Raw genomic sequence first — 19,342 nt, forward strand, 5'->3', positions numbered from 1 at the left:
CACACACACACACACACACACACACACACTCATGTTGGTCTACCTATCATTATGAGGACTTTCCATAGACATAATGACTTTTATACTGTACAAACTATAGATTCTATCCTCTAAACCTAACACAACCCCTAAACCTAACCCTCACAGAAAACCTTCTGCATTTTTACATTTTCAATAAAACATTGTTTAGTATGATTTTTAAGCGATTTGAATTATGGGGACACTAGAAATGTCCTCATAAATCACATTTATAGCATAATACCCTTGTAATTACTAATTTGTAACTTACAAAATTGTCCTCATAAATCACAAACACACACACACACACACACACACACACACACACACACACACATAAAGACATACTGTACACAGGAACCCCAGCTTCATGTATTTTAGTTGTGCTGACCTGGCTTACTTTGCTCATTAGATGCTCATACCTCAGTGGAATGAAACAGAGGAAAAGAGAGATTGCCATTATTGTTTTAAAGAAGAATGCATAGGAACCAACACACACACCTTGAAAAAGATACAACAACAACAAAAAACGCACCTTGATATTATCTGCTTCCAATATTGGCATAAAAAGACAAATGGCCATAATAAGAAAATAATAAGAATATACACTGGCAGCTAAAAGTTTGGAATAATGCACATATTTAGTTGTTTCAGAAGGAAATAGGCACTTTAATTCACCAAAGTGGCATTCAACTGACCAAAGTATAGTCAGGACATTACTGATGTAAAAGACAGTATTATCACTATTTGAAAATTTTAATTTTTCATCAAATCTAGACAGGCACCATTTCTAGCAGCCCTCACTCCAACACCTTATCCTTGAGTAATCATGCTAAATTGCTAATTTGGTACTAGAAAATCACTTGCCATTATATCAAACACAGTTGAAAGCTATTTGGCTCAATTAATGAAGCTTAACATTGACTTTATGTTTGTTTCTGAGTTGCCACAGTATGCAATAGTTTAGGCCAATATTAGATCAAAAATGTCAAAAAAGAAACAGCTTTCTCTAGAAACTCGTCAGTGAATCATTGTTTTGAGGAATAAAGGCTATACAATGCTTGAAAACTGGCCAAAGCACAACCGGCTCTACAAGGACAGAAAGAGACGTGGAAGGTCAGATGTACAAGTAAACAAGAGGATAAGAACATCAGAGTCTCTAGTTTGAGAAATAGACGCCTCACATGTCCTCCGCTGACAGCTTCATTGAATTCTACCCGCTCAACACCAGTTTCATGTACAACAGTAAAGAGAAGACTCAGGGGTGCAGCCTTATGGGAAGAATTGCAAAGAAAAAGCCACGTTTGAAAAAGAAAAAGAAAAAGAAAAAGTTAGAGTGGACAAAGAAACAGACATTGTACAACATATATTGGAAAAGAGTGTTATGGATCTTAATCCCATTGATCTTTTGTGGGATCAGCTAGACTGTAAGGTGTGTGTGAGAATTAACCGACAAGACCGTCACATCAATGGCAAGTGCAACAGGAAGTGTGGGGTGAAATGTCACCTGAGTATCTGGACAGACTGACAGTGATAAGATGCGTGGATTGACGGTCTCAGATGCGGAGGTAACTGAGATTCGTCCTCCGCAACCCCAATTGAGGTGAGTCACTACACTACCACAAAGACTTACAGCACACTGGGAATTGGGCATTCCAAATTGAGGAGAAAAGCGGGAGAAAATACCCCCCCCCCCAAACAAAAACAGCCCATCTGGCACCAGATATGGGTCAGGAGCTTAACTTAATGTTCATATCAACCACTAGAATGGAGAAAAAATGTGATTTCAGTGATTTGGACCATGGCATGATTGTTGGTGCCAGATGACCACTCTATACAATTGTGGTGAGAAAAATATCAATGCTATTCTGAGATGCGGATTGGCGCTAGTTTGGTGACACGAGGGGGACCTACACAATATTAGCCAGGTGGTTTTAATGTTATGGCTGATCGGTGTATATATATATATATATATATATATATATACTGTATATATACAATATATAAATTTGTCTTTTTTTTAAAGGCCAATATTGAAAGTAAATAATATGTGCTTTTTTTTTGGTTGACAATATTAGGGCAGCACAATTATGACAAAAATCATAATTGTCAGAATTTAAACAGAATTTACATTAAAATATTTATTTGTGTGGGGCAACTACATGCCTTATTATTTATGTTGCCTACATGTCCAAAACAAGTTGATTAGACATAACTCCTAATTTCCTATATTGGTGCTTTAGTTTAACTGTCAGTTATTTACAGTGTACCCCTCATCCATATACACATACAAAAACTCCATGAACACCCCTGTCCCACAGGACACATTTAAATTAATCAAATCCCCGATGCACAATGCAATCCTCCACCCAGTCAGGAACTACACCGATCACTTGTCCTTGCTCTTTGTTTCCACCATCTCTAATAACACTTCCATAAAGAGACAGGCCTTGGAAATATCTCAGACTCCTGAAATGTGTGTGTGTGTGTGTGTGTGTGTGTGTGTGTGTGTGTGTGTGTGTGTGTGTGTGTGTGTGTGTGTGTGTGTGTGTGTGTGTTCATGTGTGCATAGCCTCTTGTGAGTCTGCGCAGGCTTGGCAGAGGTAAAAATCAATCATTCTGAAGCGTCCCAATAAAAGGCTCAAATACTGACATGGAAAAAAGCAGGCTTTTCAGGCAGCCTGAAAAAAGGCCATATCCAAACACCAATGACATGAATCTCTCCATCTAATCATCCATCCATCCTTTTCTGCATCTACCCAGCTGTAGCACCAATAGAACAGGGCCGAGATTCTTTGGTTGAAATGGAGACATTCACACAGACACAAATGCAGCCTTGAATCTCAATGCCCCCAAAATACCAGTGCTTTTAGTAACTGTGTTTGCTCTGCAGCTGCTTCTATTCTGCAATCACACACCCCCACAACGTTCATTTATGTGACATCAACAGAGATGCATTTTGTGGATGTGGCATTGAATTGGGGCAGGGGCAGGGGCAGCTGACAGCAGCAACAGCACCCAGAATGCATCTCCTCCATCAACACAACTGCTATCTCTTTCTCTTTCCTCTGCCATCTTCCTTTTCCTCTCCTCCTAAGAAGGGCCGAATTCTGAAAGCCAAGGAGAAAGACAACCTCCTCCTCCCTTCCTCTTTCTACCTCCATCCACCTCCCTCCCTCTGTCTGTCTCTCTCTCTCTCTCTCTCTCTCTCTCTCCCTCATCCATATTCGTGTCATCGCGGACAGAAAAAGAGCCCTTTGAAACAACTCACCTGAAACATGTCTTGACATTCCCTGGCTGTATCCGTGGAAGCCTCCGTGTGTTTCCCTTGTACATCCTCCACAGCATATATTCCTGAAAGCTAATGCACACACAAGCTCTCCATTCTGTGGTCAGACCGGTTCCTGACCCCCAAGCCTGGACTCACTGGCTTTAGTCGGCAGCCTGCCTGCTTCACTGCCTGCCTACTGTTCCCTAGCCAGTGATGTCACAAAGCCCTTACAGCCTTATTGGCTAAGAGACTGCATGTTAATAAAGGCAGCTGCCAGGAGAGAGGGGGAGGGCGCAGCCAGACAAACTGGATCTGCTGTTTCACAGACTGGTGGATTCTCAGTTGATAAGGAGGGTTTTTTTTTATTCCATGCAGTTTCATTCAGAGTAAAAACCTCAGAAAACTTAAGACCCCATAAAAGTTGTATCGCTTTCATTCTATGTCTATTAGCTTTTCAATCCATCTATTTGCTAGAGAGCTTTTAAAAGTTGATAAAACTATGGAAAAATGATCTTTTAGCAGAAAGTAAAAATCCCCTTTATTTCAATTCGTCCATATTCAATTGAACTTGAACCAAACTTATAAACATTTAAAGGCCGACCTACCATGAGCTCTAAGGTTGTTAATCATTAGTTGATGCTTCTGTTGAAGCCATCATGCTGCATTATTTCAACTTAATATTTTCAAAATTGTATTTAATAGCAGAATTTCTGGTGAAGAACTACAATGCCCCTAATCCTAAGAGGTAAAATCAGCCAATTAGAGAATCACAGCAAACAAAGCACACCAAAAGAGCTCTGCAGCGAGCGCCCACTTACATGACGTACTGTGAAAGGTTACACTTTATTTTACAGTGTCCTTCTTACAGTGTAATTAAGTACTGAGTAATATTAATTAACAACATGTACTGGGACTGGGTAGATTAGATATTAAGCAAACAATTAGTTCTCGTAGTCAACGTGTTGAATGCAGGAGTAAAGACCTGAGTGACTTTGACAATGGCGAAACCGGCGACAGGGTGTTGAGCGCCCAAGGCTCATCGACGGCCGAGGGCAACAAAGGCTGTCAGGTCTGGTACGAACCGGCAGAAGATCTACTGTTGCACAAGTCACAGAAAATGTGATGAAGGTTACGGGTAGGGATGTGCCCGAAGCCAAATTCCTTGTTTGGAAAGTCACAAATAAAGACTTCAAAGAGGCACAAGCACAACCACTTCTTGAAATGTCTATGTTAATGGATCACACGATTCACACATGATTTCCATGTATTCATTTATAGCCGTGAGCGTGATGTCAAATTCCTGATCTGAAGTGATAATTTCACATTATGGAGCTCATCTAGCCGTCTTCTAAAGTTGACCACATGTCCACATTAGCAATTAAGGAAATTATCTGGTTAAGACTTTCTTCTGGAAAATGGTAAATGGTCTGTACTTATATAACGTCTTTTTTAACCTTAGAAGTTACCAAAGTGCTTTACACTGTGTCCCATTCACCCATTCACACACATTCACACTCACATTCACACACCAATGGAAAAAAAGTTCAAATGCTCCATAAAGGTTTAAATGCTCCATAGGGTATTCTATTATTAGGAATATTCCTCTTTATGTAAAACGAAGAAACTGAAACATGCTCTGACATTTTTTCTTCTTCTTCTTTATAGTGTGCTACCTCTGGTAAGGAGCTATATAAATGTAATATTATTATTATTATTATTATTATTTATTTTTACTAAATAATGGTGTCTTATCATAAAAAATCCTTTCACCTGTTTGTAGGCTATGTTGATTTTATTTCCAATTATTTAAATGTTTCAATTTGTATTTATTATCCACTGAAAAATGTGTGCTTGTCATCTCACATTTTGCTTGACAACTGCCTTCAGAATAATGTTGTTATACATGCACAGACAAAAGAAAATGCTGTTTCTTGCATATATTAATATCAGAAATATCAGGAGAAACCACAGTTCACCACATATTCCAAAAAATAATAAAATAATATATTAAAATTGTATCGCTATTATTATGAAAAGTCATATACAAGGCATTTTATTAATAGAAACTATAAATGTAAGAGTAACTTTTAATAATCAGATATGGCTAGACTGCTGCAGTCCATTATGTGCTTTAATTTTAAGTTTTAAGTTTGTAGTCTAACAATGCTCTTCAATGTCATTTGAATTAGCCAATCAATTCGATAAAGGCGGGACTAAAGTTTAAGGAGCTAATCGTGGCAGAGACAGTGCTTGCCAGTCCCCGGACACACCGTCGACTGGTCATCAGCCACTCCGACCTCTGTCAGACGACAACCTGCTCTTCCCCTGGCAGACGTCAGCAAGTCCTCCAACCCCTGGTGGACAGAACGGCTCTTCCTCTTTCTTGGCAGATGACAGCGGTTCCTCTGACTCTCCGTCCCCAGCAAGACGGCATCGGATGTCAGCGGTGAAGACTCCACGAAAGCATATCCCTCCTCCCTCACGGGTTTCGGTACCAATGTAACAAATGTTTACAGAAAAGAAGGAAGCGAGAGACAGCTGCAACAGTAAACGTAAGTTTTAATAACATAATTAACTCAAATCAATTTAAACACAAACACACAGATATACACAGCAGCCACATGTGGCTCTCTCTCTCTCTCTCAAACTGGCACCTCAGGCTCATCTTTATCCCCCTTCCCGCTGATTAGCCGTATTCAGGGCCGGGCGTGTGTCCTCATGGCCCGGCCTGGCTCCGCCCTCCTCCTCGTCACAGTCTTGACATTTGTGAACTTAAAAAACAAATAAACATATCTTTTAAAACCAAAAATGTTCCAATTTTAGGCCTTTATTGCAATTAACGTTTTTAGTCAGGACCAAAGAGTAACATTGTTTTTATCACTTCAACACCCGCGACCCCCCATCCTTCAAAATGGTTCAAGACCCCCATGTTCAAGACATGATTACAGCCTTGGTTAAAGGGAAACTAACAACAGTAGAATCTAGACTTCTGAACAGCAAAACAAGTGGGTTTACCGAGGGTATACGCAAATGTTGATTCTTAGAAGTCGTTATACTCAAACAGCCCTGGGAAAAAAGTAGCCATACGGCGTATACGTGCGTATAGCCCCGACTACACCACTGATGACCATCGAATACCATCACTGTACCATAGTACCACAGTACGTTCTTTTAAATGTTTAAACTAATAAAAAATTACTTTTGACATTATATAAGAATTTGAAGAAAATTGGAAACAATGACTAAGATAACAAGCATTAATCTTAGTTTATTTTTAGTCTTTTTATCTTTATATTAAAAGTATTTAATAGATAAAAGAAGATTATTTTTAAGAAGAATCCTTTAGTTTGCTATGCACAGCTTTGCACGTAAGTTTGTGTGTGAATGAGCATTTATCTTTTTGGCACAGCCTTTTTTGGATTTCACTGCGGGCAGCTACACCAAACAAAGTCCTGCTGTAGCTTGCCCTAATTTGCCTATGATGTCATCTTTTTTCCTCTTGCTCACCTGTGATTGGCTGTTGGCTGCAGCAGCTGCTGTCTTGAGGCGGAGTCTTGTCTTAGCTGCTTAGAATCAGAATCACACTGGTTTTCCTGACAACTTTTCAGTCCTGGGGGATAACAGACCTTAAGGGGGGGGTGTCAGACACTGACAAGTGTTTCAACAAATTATAATTATTATTTTTGTATCACCCAGAACACTTCCACCTGTTACTGTTAGACAAACACAACATCTTACATATTGTAAGAGTAATTAAATTCTTACCACACACACTTTATCTTAATTAATACAATTTGTCTAAATTACAATGGGAATTAAACAAAAAAGATCACCTCCCTTAACTATTTAGCTACAAGATGGAGCACTTCAAATGAATTGGAGAAATTGGAAAGCCCAATATGTTGGAAGTAGAAAAGAAAGTCCCGCCTTAAACCTTTTAGTTAAACGGACAGTTTTGGCCATTTGCATTATCTGTGCATATTGCCACCTACTGGGCAGGAAGAAGAATTTACTGTATGGGAAATACGGAATAAAATATTGATCCGTTTCTCACCCAAATATATCATGTAATTTCTGAAGATAAATATTTAAGTAAACACAAGTGCAACTTTTACAAAAGGGTGCATCAAGGGAGCATATATGCTGCAAAAGTGGTGCTCGTGAGCACCCTGCTGAATATAAATCATGACCAATAGGACAAACTTTTTGAACACACATGTGGAGGTCACTAGACTGCAAGTCCACAAAATGTGAGTAATTTTGGACAGAGCCTTAGAGGCTAAAAAAACAGACCTTACTCCAAAGTTGTCGCATAGTTGCTCCAGCCTACTTCACTTTAAAAGCTCCACTGTTTTGACCTTCTTTCCAAATCTAAGCGAAGAAAGAAGAACTTCACCATGAGAGTATCGGCACCTTTACGCTCTGGGCTAGTTCATCAAAGATGTCCAAACCCCCTTAGGCAAGTCTTAAAGTTGCACCACTGTTGTCCTGGACATCTTGCAGGTGTTTCTCTAGGTCATCTGGTAAAACATGGGGCTTGTAACACTAAGGTTACATTTTCAGAAAAACATATATCCTTTCAATATGTGCACCTTGAAAGCTCTTTAAGTTGCTTTGGATAAAAGTGTCTGCTGAACACAGAACAATGGTGATGGTTTAAGGCTCAATTTTTGGGGGACCAAATCCTCAACCTTCTGGCTAACAGCCCTGAACCACTACACCATGTATCCACTTAACAGATGATGAACCCAGATGACATATACAGTGATCAATGGAAGTTATCCTGCAGTCTACCCTTCCAAAATCAAACCTCATATCGTCTAACTGGTATCTCAACACTCAATACTTCTTTTCTGCTCAGTATATATTTTCCTGCATTACTGTTGATCTTTTGGGCAGAAGAAAAACACCAGCTTCATCAAATGACACATGTCATCTCTCCAAAGAGTTCAGGCCCTTTTACTGACATCAGGGGTCAACACACTTCTTAAGACAATCATCATACAATGCTTTGTCCTCCACATGAAAAATGTTGCAGACAGAATTTAAAGATTGGCTTTCTTTGAATCCATAAGTTTAAATTTGACAAGCCCCACAAGATGATGAGTTGGAATTAGATTCGGAATTCACTAGATTGCAATTCAAAAAAATTCAAAACTATCACACAAGAGACATGCAATATTGACAACTCAATTTGTTGGGCGCCCAAGGCTCATCCATGCATGAAAGCTATCCCGACTGGTCCGAAACAATAGAAGGTCTACTGTGGCACAAGTCACAGAAAATGTTAATGATGGTTAAAGAAGGAATGTGAAAATCACAGAATGCATCCTGTTGCGTATGGGGCTGCGTAGATGCAGACCGGTCAGAGTGCCGATAATGATCCCTGTCCACCATCGAAAGCACCCTACGATGAGCACACAAGCATTAGAACTGGACATTGGAGCAGTGGAAGAAGGTCATCTGGTCCGATGAGTCCCATTTTCTTTTACATCACATGGACGGTGGTGTACATGTGCATGGTTTTCCTGGGGAAGAGACGACACCAGGATGGACTGTGGGAAGATGGCAAGCCAGTGTGATGCTCTGGGCAATGTTCTGCTGGGAAAACCTGGGTCCGGCCATTCATGTGGACGTCAATTTGACATGTGTCACCTACCTAAACATTTCTGCAGACTAGGTACACCCCTTCAATGCAATGGTCTTCCCTGATGGCAGTGGTCTCTTTCAGCAGGAACATGCACCCTGCCACAGAGCACACAATGTTCTGGAATATTTTGAGGAACATAATGAGGTGTTCAATGTGTTGCCCTGGCCTCCAAATTCCCCAGATTTCAGTCCGATTGAGCATCTGTGGGATGTGCTAGACCAACAATTCTGAGCTATGGCAGATGTACCTCACAACTTACAGGACTTGAAAGATCTGGTGCTAATGGTTTGGTGCCAGATACCACAGGACACCATCAGGGGTCTTGTAGAGTCCATGCCTCGGTGGGTCGGCGCTGTTGGCGGACCAACAGCATATTAGGCACATGGTCATAATGTTTTGGCACATTAGTGTATGTTATAACAAATATTTACAAGTATATATATTTTAAATATTGATGATTAATGTCATCTAATGTTTCTAGAAATACTGCATATGTTGTGTGTATGATATCATACTTGTGGGTAATACTTCCTTAAATTCAAATTAATATTACATTTCTGCATTCTGTTTGCTGCCTCAAGTCAAATTCAATGTAAATTAAGGAACAGAAGGAGTCCTCACAATAGCTCTGACACAAATTCCATCTTGTGTTTTCCACACTGACATAGCCCACATAGGCCTAATAATCATGAAACAATCTGTTTGATAATCAATGGCTGCTCTTTGTTAGGTCAGTGGCAAACAGGGTCAAAGTTGAAATTAATTGAACTGTGAGAGTTGTGCTACAATGTGTGACCTGCATGCAACATGCCACCAAGGGCAATGTTGTAGCTTGATGCTTCATTCTATAGAGTTCTATGCATTGGGGAACATATCAAACATATATTATATGACATCTAGCACTTGGAAGTCACCATTTAGACCATTAGATCAAACAGGCAGCAGTAGCATATTCACCTTATTCGCCAGAGAAACTAGCGTGCAGCCATCTTGAAAATTACATCTTTTAACTTCCGGTCTAGCGGTTGCTACGTCAATGTTGATGTCAATGTGTAATTAGCTAGCAAAGTGGATTGACAGGTTATAGAGCTGTCAAAAGTTATCATTAGTGTTTTAAACTGTTCAGGGGATGACATGATAGCAGAAAGCAGAGCAGGAAGATTGTAAAACAAGAGTACTTTATACATAAATACACAAGATACCTTCACGCTGTGGACATACTGATGTTCTTCTGTGCTCATGAAACTCCAAGAGACAACATAAAGGCATTCAAAATATCTCTGTTCAACACCTGTGGCCAGCTTCTTATTTCATTCCCATTGCGATATTGTTAAGGTGAGCAGATGTTTTCAGTGTTAAACTGGGATGTGGGGATGGGTGCAACACACATACACACGCATACACAAACTTGTTTTTATATCATTGTGGGGACTCTCCATAGACTTCGATGCATTTTATGGATTTTATACAGATCTAATGATAATTTCTATCCCCTAAACCTAACCGTCACAGAAACATTTTTGCATTTTTACATTTTCAAAAACAAAAAAAAAACATTGTTTAGTATGTTTAGTAAGCCATTTCCCTCGTGGGGACTGCTGGCTGGGCCCCACAAGTTAGGTGATCTCAGGTTTTACTATCCTTGTGGGGACATTTATGTAATAGAAACATGTACACATAAACACACACACACACACACACACAGAGGTTAAGAGACAAAACACGGATGTGCACTGAAAAGGGGTAGGGCTGAATAAGGTGAACAGTGTACTGCTGCCAAGAGATAAACAGGAGACATTATTGGCCTTTACAATAATTGATGACTGAAGTTTACTCAGTCTTAACATTCATATTACACTGTCATATAGATCTTTCTAGCAAGTTTGAAAAGACAAATAAAAAGATAAACATTCCAAAACATGATATGGAACAATCACTACAGCCATTCATGTAGTAAGAGTAATTATTCAATTTACTTTCAAATGTGTATAGCATTTGAATTTAATCCTCAAACACCCCACCATCCCTACATTGAGGTAAAAAAAAATACAATAAAAAAAAAAATACACCTTTTCCCCCCTTTGACTTGAGTTTATCTTACCCAATTGTAAAATAGTTTTTTTTCTTGTTTTTCCTGAAAACAATACATAATATCACTTATTAAAAAGAATAATGTCATTTTTTTCTCTCAAGTGAATTGGCCCTATCAAGACCTCCAATGGACCCTGGATTTGTCCATGCCTAGCAGACCTCAGGCAATCAAGATCCATAACTTGATCTCACAAACTATCTCTTTAAGTCATGGTGACCCCCAGGGCTCTGTGTTCGGCCCTCAACCGTTCACTTTGTTGTTATGACACAACAGTGTGAAGTCTCATCCACAACAACTCAGGTAAGGTATTGCTAGACATGATGTCGACTCCCCGATGCGTTAAAGGCATAGTTCACCCAAAAATGAAAATTGTCTTATCACTCACTTTTACCATCCCAGACTTTCTTTCTTCAGAAGAATACTGTTTCTCACCCACACATATCATATCACTTCTGAAGATATGGAATCAACCACTGGAGTCTTATGGATTACCTTGATGTTTCCTTTATTTACTTTTTGGGTTTCAAAATTTTGGCACCCATTCACTTGCATTGTATGGACCTACAGAGCTGAAATATAAATTTGGTGGGCTATATCAAGTCTATAGTTTGTTAGCAGATTACAGTTTTTAACCAATCAGAAAACATTTGACCATGGCACAAATGAGTATGAAGTGACTTGCTGATGTCCTATGTTGTGTCAATTAATATTTGAGCATGTGAAACATTGTTTCTGACTATTGTGAATCCTGTTCATATACATTTAGGCGGTGCTGCCATAAGTTTATACAGACAGTATATTTCCCCCCAAATGGGAGCACTAATATAATGTACATTTTTGAAAAGAAAAAACACTTTTTTTCCCCCCTTGACTTGAGTTTATCTTCCTTAACAATATTTTTTTTTCTTGTTTGAAGCATGAACCCCATTACATTTTGTAAGATTTATCTGAAAAAAAAAATAATAATACTTAATATCACTTATTATGCATATGTTTTCTTCTCAAGTACGTTGATCTTGTTTTAAGAATATTTACTAGATATTTTGCCTAGAAAACAATAATACAAATTCAGAAAATAATTTTTTGCAGTGAAGCAATGGATCATCCTGCATAAAAATACACACACATACCTCCATCACATTTTTCTTTTGTTTTTACATCTTTATAGCACCTTAGATGTGGTAAGCATCCTGGGACACAGTTCAGTGGGACCCACAGATTGGTGTATCACCATGGACAACCCCTTTCCTCTCCATTGATCTCCCTCCCCCTCTTCCTCGCTCCCTCGTTCCACAACCCCTTAATGCTGCAATACAGCAATGAATCAGTGTTAGTCGTCATGGCAACCCCTCCACTCCTGCTTCCGCCCACCTAGCGACCATGTTAGTTGGAGATTTACGAGCTCGATCACGAAAAGATACAGAGAAAGAAAAAGGGAATGACAGAAGAAGAATGAGAGATATCTGACTAGAGTAATACAATTATTTTACTCTGGTGACTATATGAACATCAAGAAAATAACACTGAGACTACTGGTATATCATATCCTGCACGTTAATAATTATTTTAATATCATTTTTATGAACATCTATATTGAGCTTTATAGATCAGTGACATACATAAGAAATATAGAATTACATGGATGCAAAGCTGTGTCTCTTAAACTTTCAAACACACGTAGGCACAGGTGGCTCAGTGGCTGCTTTGTGTAATAGGGCAACAGACCCCTATATCATGTAGAACTCCCTTCAGATCAATCTCTGTGTGCTTACAATATACATTATATTCATTTCATTGTATAGAATCTACTGTATCTATCTGTTTGCCTGGTTTCATATTATATAATATTATACACTAGTTTGGTTTCCATTCACGTGTTTGTATGTGAATATTGGAATATTGCATTAAAAATACTGGATGGAAACACCAAGATGCGAATACAATATCCAAATTCTGCATAAAAACATTAACGCCCACTTAAAGTGGATAATTATTTTATTAGATGAGAAGGCATGAGCGCAAACTACAATAGAAATACATTTACTGAATATATTCCTACAAAATGTATATAGGAATATAGATACACATCAAAAAGTCATGTGACTTTTCCTCAACAAGCCATATGAATGCATAAATCTCTCAATGAATATCATCAATTGGTGCTTCTCAAACAGAAGGCTGCAGCCTAGTAAGGGTGTGTCCTTCCTAGACCAGTCTTTCATAGGCTGTAGGCTAGACTCCCCCTCATCATTCAGTGTTAGAATGAGACAGTCTAGTAAGTGCGCATGGTGAACCATTAGCTTAGTAACGTGATATTTTACTTTGTTTAGAAAACCTATATACTTCAGAAAACGATAAATATGTCCTAAATCCCTTAATTTCACGTGACTCGTTTTCCGGCCTTTTTTAAAATAATTTGGGACATGATTGTGGGTGATTGAATGCCACAAAGGATACACCTGATGCATCCTCCAAAATATGTTAAATGAAAGCTGTGAAACGAGGCTGACTTCCAAGGGTCCTCATTATTGAGACGGTCTTCAACGGTGCTTGATGACATGGCCCCTTCCGATTGAGAAGCACCCGGTATCATTGCATAGCTTCTCAAATGTTGCTCTGGTTATTCTAAAATGCTGGACACAAAGCATGTCATCGAATGTAGACATAAGGCTTCTGCCGCTGATTGCAAGCAAACTTGAGGTTTGTTTTTTGTCTCTAAACCACAAGTAATTTTTTGCAATGAACAAAAAGAGCCTTCTATTTTGAAATTGGCTTCTATTTTGTGCCAATTTTCCAAGAAGTGATTGTGTTCTCTGGAACACATGGGATGGAAACGCTGCTATATTCGCAATTTGTTTTTAAAATATTCAAATGTTTTGCATACTTTTGTAATTTGGATGGAAACATGCCTACTGATATTGCCAAAAAAACACTCCACAAGCTGATGAACAGGTGTGGTTTGTTATAACCAAGGTGAAAAGAACCCTGCAGTTAGAAAACCCACACAAACCTGCTCCAGATGGTATCCTGACAGGGTGCTGAATGAATGTATGACCTCCCTTACTACAGTCCCAATGTACTCACAATTGGCAAAATGAAATCCTTCAAGGGGCTGAAGACCCATATCAATGCCTCCATTGGATCCTGGATTTGTCCATGCTAACAGACCTCAGGCAATCAAGATCCATAACTTGGTGTCCCCCAGGGCTCTGTACTCGGCCATTTACTGTCCACGTTGTTGATATGACTCAACTGTGTAAAGTCTCATCCACAACAGCACAGGTACAGCATACCGAGAGTAGGTGATAGACATTATGCCGACTCCCCAAAGTGTTAACAAGTGATAGAATAAATGTTGACTACATTTATTAAAATAGACTACTAGTTATTAATAGTCAAAGTCTGGTGGGCTACATCAAGTCTATAGTGTGTTAGCAGATTAACATTTGACCATGACATTAAGTAAATGAGTGTGAAGTAATCTTCTGATTTCCTTTGTTGTGTCAATTTATATTCAAGCTTGTGATACATTGTTTCTCATGAATGTGATTCCTGTTCATAAGCATTTAGGTGGTGCAGTCACAAGTGTATAGAAACAGTATATTTACCGCTTTGACGCAGTATCTATGCAGAGTCAAATTTATACTGATTTAATCATTACATTTAGCAAATGTAATCTAATTGGCTCATAATGCCATGAGGGGGCCCAGTGACTATGAGCGCTCTTATTTCAGCTCAGCATGGATACAGAAAAAGAGAGAAAGTGAGTCCTGGCCGAGCCCTGACTACGCAGTGCTCATTAATAGTAAAAGGCTGATCATTTGCATGGTCAAAAGGGACAGGTGCAGTGGGGGTAGGGAGGAATTGACAGGTATTTGCTTTCATAGGGTGTGACATCCCTACACTTCATTTGTGTGTGTGTGTAGTAAAGGAGCGGATTAGGGTGTGGGAGCCAGTTTAAATAATGCAAGATAGTGGATAAAATAGTTTAAAATATATATCCACACACATTTTTATCTCCAAGAGACATTTCTCAAGTGTTATAGAACAGGAACTGTATGAGAGTCAGTGCAGAAAATGTAATGTAATATTTATTTTCCTTGTATGTCTGTCTGTGCAAGAAAACCTTCAAGGACTAAAACATGCAAAAGTAGTACACAAAACAGAAAAATCTATTATTATAATTAATTTAATCTTCCGCTGCATACAAATGTTTATGTTTGGGGAACTCTGACCAGAAAATTCATATAGCGAAGAGATGTTTGACCAAAAGATCTAAATGTCACAGATTGGCTTCTCGGCTCAATAAAAGTAATACAAACGTCAAAGTTAAATGGTTTGCGGAAAAGTGGGGTAGATAGTTCATTTTGAAATAGTGACTTTATTATTATTTATTCTGAACTAGAAAGTGATGTTATATCCTGTAACTGCACATTAACAGCGCAGTTAAGGACTGGCGCTGGCAATAAAAATGGTTAATTACAATGCAGGGCTGCATGTAATTATGAGGTCATCTGACCAGCATGGCAATCTATTTGATTTGTGTAAGTTAATTACTGCTGGTATGAAATACAAGGTTAATTGATTTGTGTGTGTGCATTTTTTTGGCAAGTTCAGACCTGCAAGAAGAACTACTTAAGGTGTATCAGAGCATTTTGTAAAGTTTTGGAAATCTATGATATTGATTCATTCATATCTTGATTTTATATACTTCTATATAGATTCTGTGTTGACAGCTTGAATTATGCATCAGTAGAAATGTCTCAACACAGTGCAGGTACACATGCTGGCTTCATTATCAGGTTTGACATTTACAAGTGCAGTTGCGTTTGTAAAGCTGCTATTTGCATACTTCTACTACACACAAAAAGGTATGTACTTTCCCCTTCACCAAGTATATACCTTTTTGTGTTGTAGTAAGATAGTGGACATTCCAGGTCATCATAAAATGTTATCTTGATACCACAATAACCCCTTGTTGCATTCTCTTCACTTTTGAATATAAGCTGAATTCATTACCTTAAAATTCATATTACTTTATTTTATTTAGGTTATCCTTTACTTTAAGTCTCGCATTCTTCACCACTTTTCTGCAATTGAAAAAGTTTGTGAACGATTACATTCTCCCCATCTTCCATCGCACAAGGGGTTAAAGTCGACATTAAATCAAAATTAACCGATTTTATGATTCTTCTCTGTTGGCGTATGCAAGGCTGCACTTCCGATAAGCCAAGTGTTTAAGGCACGGTCACATTTACCTTCGCTCAGCGAAATTCCACAGGCAAAATACTGTCATCTCAATGGGAATCTACATGATCATTTATTTCGCACAATGGATTTATAATGGACAATGAATTTGTTCTCGCAGATTTTGCATGGATAAGTTTGGCGAACTTTTACAGATGAATTTGCTGCGTTGACCAATAGAAAGTTGCTTGGTTTGGCAGTGACTTCTGTTATATACAATGGACAAGAATATCATTTTATTGGCTAGTTTCTCAAAGTTTAAAAGCAGCATTAAAAAGAGGCTGTTTAGCTATTCATTTTTTGCTGGTTTCACACGTGCTCAACATTCTTGAATTTTGCCGTGCAAAGATAAATGTGACAGCGCCTTAAAAACTTGGCTTAACTGAAGTGCAGCCTTACATAAGCGCCTTTAGTGAGTTTTAAAGGGGTCATGACATGAGAAACCAAATTTGCCTTGATCTTTTGGTATATAAGAGGTCTTTGTATCATTAAAACGTCCTGCAAGTTTAATATTTTAAGACGTCCTCCCCATTCTAAACGAATCATTTATTTAATCAAGCTCAAAATACAGCTCGTTCTGGATTCATGGTTAGAAGTGACGTGTCGGTTAGAAGTGACGTAACAGCGTTTGCATATGACCGCCTCCAGCACAACATAACTACGCTATAAGCGCAAGACAACTACGCTCATTTCAGTATCGCCGTGCGCCTCACAAGTGTTCAGTCGATGGACAGCGAGCTCTGACAGAGACTACTTGTGCACAGGAAAATTACGATGCCACACAGATGTGCTGTTCCTGGCTGTGGTCAAACAAAACCTCTGAATAAGCTGCCGAAAGATCCAGACGTCAGGGAAAAATGGATGCAGTTTATTTTTTGCAGACGACCCAGTCACGGCAGTGTTAACTTAAGCGTTTGTTCTGTACATTTTAAGGATGACTGTTTTGAGAACAAATCTCAATATGATGCTGGCTTTGCCAGAAAACTGTTGCTCAAAGATAAGTCCGTGCCGACTATTCTGGGAACAACGACGACGCAAACTGTAAGTAATCTATTTTAAACTTTAAACTACTTTTTAAAGCGCAATTTCATTCATTATGAATAATCACAGTGTTTTTACTTAGTTTACTTGCATATTGTTCTGGCTGGGGGCGTCAATAATTGATACATAGGCACTGACGTTAGCCAATCATAACAGTGGGCGTTAACACTGAAGTCTTAAATGGAAAACGCCCCCAAAACAGACTGTTTGAATCAGAGGATGAGAAACAGGGTGGGAAAAGGTCATAAATCACTAGATTTTAAAAGTTTTTCTTAAAAAAAAAATATATTAATACTATAATTGCACTTAAGGGAACATAATAATACAATAAAAAAAAAACATGTCATGACCCCTTTAATTAACCCCGCCCAACTCCCTTAGTTACGGGCCCATTGCCCTGAATTAAAAAAGCAGCGAATTTGTGGTTTTGTTCGAAACATTTCATGCCTGAATGCTTCCAGAGGTAATCACTTCCGAGTGGACCGGAAACCGGATGCTAAAATAAAAGTGTGTCTGTTTGTTGACAGCAAACTCGCATTCAGGTCTGCCTCCATTTCTCCATTTTTGTCAAGTGCGGCATAACAAAGCATGACAGATGTGAGATATTGCTTAAATATAATACAAGAACTATTGATTTATTTATGATTATTATTACTAGTAGTAGTAGCAGTAGTAATAGTAGTAGTAGTATAACAGTGAATATAACATAAATATACAGTAGTATATATTTTTGTCAAGTCAAGCGTATTTTTAAAGCCAAAGTGATGTACAATAGTAATTAATCCAATAATAAAACATAGATAAGAATAACAGCAATAAAAATGGAAATCACACAACAAGAAATAACTAATAATTACAACAAAACATTTTCATACTTTTTTCCATTTAAACTGACATTTAATTATTATTTTTTTGTTGTTGTTGAGTGAAGCTTTTCCATTTCTGTGTATTTTTGACGGTAGCTTCTCACTTCCAGAGGAGCATGTCAGAAAGTGACCCAGTGTGATTATTAAACCACAGAAAGCTGCTGATTAAATAAATACGTAGTCTGTATGTGCTGCATGCTCCAAAGTGAATTAGCAATCTGCTCGCTGTCATCATGATGGTGTTTTCCATGTATGAGCCAAGGAGCTCTAAAAGGTACTGAGCATCCAATGTCTGCACAACACCGGCCCCACACATTCACTTTGAAGCACATGCAAACTATATATTTATCTCATAAGGACTCACCTCAGCCTTACACAATCAAGGAACAGGCCTACACATAACAACTATTCATACATGTTACAGTTGAACAGCTGTAACATGTATGAATATTACACAAACAGTAAAGGCATACAGCTGTGGCCAAAAGTATTGGCAGTGACATAAATATTGTGTTTTGCAAAGTTTGCTGCTTCAGTATTTGTAGATTCTTTTTTCACATGTTTCTATGGTATTCTGGAAAACAATGATAAGAGTTTCACATGTTTTAAAGGCTTATATTGCAAAAAACATTCAATATATGCAAAGAGTCAATATTAACAGTGTTGACCCTTGCTCAAAAAATTCACTCTGGCATGCTGGATATCAGCATCTGGGCCAAATCCTGACTGATGGCGATTCATTCTTGACTTATTAGTGCTCGGAGATGATCACAATTTGTGGGCTTCTGTTTGTCCACTCGCCATTTGAGGATTGACCACAGGTTCTCTATGGGATTAAGATCCGGGGAGTTGCCTTGCCACGGATCCAAAATTTCAATGTAATGATCTCCGAGCCACTTCATTATTACTCTTGCCTTGTGACATGGTGCTCCATCATGCTGGAAAATGCACAGATCATCAACAAATTGATCCTGGATCGTTGGGAGAAATTGGTCTTGCAGGACGTTTTGATACCATTCTTTATTCAGGGCAGTGTTTTTGGGCAGAATTGTGAGAGAGCCCACTCCCTTGGATGAAAAGTAACCCCACACATGGATGGTCTCAGGATGCTTCACTGTTGGCACGACACAGGACTCATGATAGCATTTACCTTTTCT

At 38.6% G+C, this 19,342-nt stretch overlaps 1 protein-coding gene across 2 annotated transcripts in view; it reads right to left on the reverse strand.

The window, feature by feature from the left end:
• The window catches only part of LOC127631390 (serine/threonine-protein kinase PAK 3-like), a 62,923-nt gene extending 59,436 nt beyond the window's left edge, over nucleotides 1-3,487 (reverse strand). For both annotated transcript variants that reach the window (XM_052109509.1, XM_052109500.1), the window contains exon 1: nucleotides 3,290-3,487. The gene's annotated coding sequence lies outside the window, so the exon portion shown is untranslated. The remainder of the gene's footprint in view (nucleotides 1-3,289) is intronic.
• Nucleotides 3,488-19,342: the final 15,855 nt, after the last annotated feature.

The sequence above is a fragment of the Xyrauchen texanus genome, chromosome 3 (assembly GCF_025860055.1).
Source record: "Xyrauchen texanus isolate HMW12.3.18 chromosome 3, RBS_HiC_50CHRs, whole genome shotgun sequence".
Lineage (NCBI taxonomy): Eukaryota > Metazoa > Chordata > Actinopteri > Cypriniformes > Catostomidae > Xyrauchen > Xyrauchen texanus.